General features: G+C 35.6%; 1 pseudogene; it reads right to left on the bottom strand.

Annotated features, from left to right (window-relative positions):
- Positions 1-2076: 2076 nt before the first annotated feature.
- Positions 2077-2159, bottom strand: LOC131832757 (small nucleolar RNA U3; annotated as a pseudogene).
- Between the last annotated feature and the right edge of the window lie 760 nt (positions 2160-2919).

A 2919-nucleotide genomic window follows, 5' to 3' on the forward strand; every position in this document is an offset into this window, starting at 1 on the left:
AAACTAATGATGTACTATGTGGTGACTAACATAACATAATTAAAAACAAAAAAAGCAAAATCTCAGGAGCCATTCTCAGGAGACCTACTGAATCAGCTCTGGGGATCAGGTACAGAGAACTGGGTTCAGCAAGCTCTCCGGAGGATTATAATGCTAAAGTTTAAGAACTTCTGACCTACATATAGGTCTGCTATTTCTTCAGTGTGGTTGAAGTGGTACTTAAGGAAATAAAGAAACTGGGTCATAGTCCAGCAGAGATTTCATGAGCAAGACGTGAGAAGCAAAGTGAAGAAAATTCATTCACCCAGGATCAGGAAATGAGCCAAGAACAACAAGGTGTTCAATTCAATTAATACTTATCACTCCCAAGAAATTCCAAAGATATTGTGAGAGACACTGAGTTTACCATATTCTTTGGTATAGGGATTTGAGACAAGTTTATAAATATTAAATGATGAAGTGACTAATCATAAGTAAATAGTATGAAGATTTGGGGAATATACATAATATCTAGTAGACATTCAGAAAATTGCCTTTTTGGAGAACTATGTAGATTATTAACAAAAAGAATAATTATCACTTTCTTTCTGGTTTCATTTAAAAAAAAAAACACCAAACCCACTGGAAAATTTTGTATAGGAAGGGTTTTTATACTTAGACATCTTTCTGAGAGTAGAAGTAATTCGCCTATGGGTAGGTGGCTTCTTATGCTTAGTTTAATATAACTTAATAGTTATAGAATTTTAGTTTTTTAAAAAAATGTATTGACAATGATGTATTTTAAAACAGAGTAATATGGTTGTTGTGGTTTGGGAAGTGTACAAATCCCATTTGTGGGCTACGGAACCTCCTGAGAGATTTGCCTTTGGGGACCAGGTCTAGACTGGGCATAAAGAGGGGTGAGAAGCTAATGCTATTCTTCCATGTGATACTGGGGTGGATAGCACTGATTTGGTTAGAGCTATTTAAAAGTGTCAGTAGAGGTAGGAAAGGGGAAGTAGAAATATAGTCAAAGCCAGTAGTAGGATATATGGAAGATATGTTATACTGTAGAGATTGACACTTACCATACTAGTTAGAATCCATAATACCTTTTTTTCATAATTGTCCATTATTTTTGTCTGGATAATCAAATGATTGAAAATACAACTCAAACTGACCTCTCTTCCCCTCTTAATCCATGATCTTCTAGAAGAGCTAGGCTCTTCTGCACCGTATCTCTCCTCATCTGCCCATAAACAATCACTTCCAAGGGGTCTCATGACTCTAATGTCATTCTGTTTTCCAATGACAGTATTTAGTTCAGGGATTCAGGGATAAAAATGCAATGCAATTATCTATTTATACTTCTGAAGGTCTTTTAACTTTTTTTTTAACTATTGGTGGGAATGAAGATTTTTTTTTTTTAATGCTGAATTGGAGTTGTGAATATAATGTCAGGAGCTCATGATTGCCATTTTGGTATTATAAGGGGATAGTCAATCTGAGAAGAGAGCCAAGAAATGAGAGCAAAGCACGTAGGATGACAAATGGGTTGTGATTGCTACCAAGTCCTTGGGTACAACCACAGCTGAGTTAGAGCTCTCATAGCACATTTTAATTATGTGAATAAAAAAAAAAATTCCCTTACTGCTTAAGTCATTCCAGTTATGCCTTCCAATATTTAAAAATAAAAGAAACACTAACAGGTTGACTAGGAAAATATCTGCTATTGGACTCCAGGAAATGTGGGAAAAAGGATTTTTTTTCTCACTACTAATAGTTGTATGAATAGGCTACAGAGTTTGAACACCACTTTATGTTCTAATTGCTGAATACACTGCCTACACTGGTATGCCTACTGTTGGGCTAACTGAAAATATCAGTGTTCCTGCTCTGTAAGATCTGTAAATAAAAAATCAGTAAATTATCATAAGTTTCTTCAGGCCAGATCAGTAGTTGTTGGTTTATACTTTATTGTCAAAAACTTAGGAGCCACATTTGTTGAAAGGGAATCCTAGTGTTGGTAACTACTGTGAAGCTCTCTGTGCCTCTACGCATTTCTGTTGGTTTTCACTGTTTCAGTGCACAGTGATGGCTGCTTTCAGCAAGTACTCTACACATTCAGAGAAACTTCCCTAGTAACGAACTATAGAAATGATCTCTGAAAGTACAATCTTTGCTTTCAACAAGTAAATTCAGCTTTCCACCTGTAGGCTTTATTTGGCATTTTTAGCTCAAATATGGGGGCAGGTTTAAAAGGTTAGAGAGATAATGACCTCCAGGAAGCAAACCTGAACCAATCATGGAAGGAAACAAGAGGATACATGCCCCAACTTGCTCAGCGTTGGAGTGGCACAACTCTGAAGCATGTTCTTTTCAATTTCTAGACGTCCCAGGTTTAGCTGGTTTTAGCCCCAATTGTCAACAACATAATAATTATTTCCTTAACTCATCCTTTTTTGGTTGCTTTCCGTTCTACATCTCAATTTCCTACTTTCCTACCATTGCTCCTGGAATCACCTCAAAAATGAATTTCTTACTCTCAAATCCTTGCTTCTGAATCTATTCTGTTACTAATGTGGGCAATGAAAATAAATTACTATATATGAAATCAGAAAATGTAACAGGAAGTATAATAGGAGACACAACAAAGTTTAAAGTAAGAAGAACCTGAGAACAACACAATATAAATTGGAAAGTTTAGAGCTAGTCCACACACAGACAAGGTACGACTTTTAAATGAAAATACATACTTAGAAGATCTTCAATCAACAGGCACCCAAATATAGAGCCACCCACACTTTAATAAGTTATTTTCCAATTCTGAAGGTTAGTATGATTGCATTTTGCAACTTTGTCTCTGTAGATAATGAGCAGATACGCAAAGTAATTGATAGGCACCTTGTATCTTTGCAAAACCATCTAATAATATTTTCT

This window comes from Mustela lutreola, chromosome 5 (assembly GCF_030435805.1).
Source record: "Mustela lutreola isolate mMusLut2 chromosome 5, mMusLut2.pri, whole genome shotgun sequence".
NCBI lineage: Eukaryota > Metazoa > Chordata > Mammalia > Carnivora > Mustelidae > Mustela > Mustela lutreola.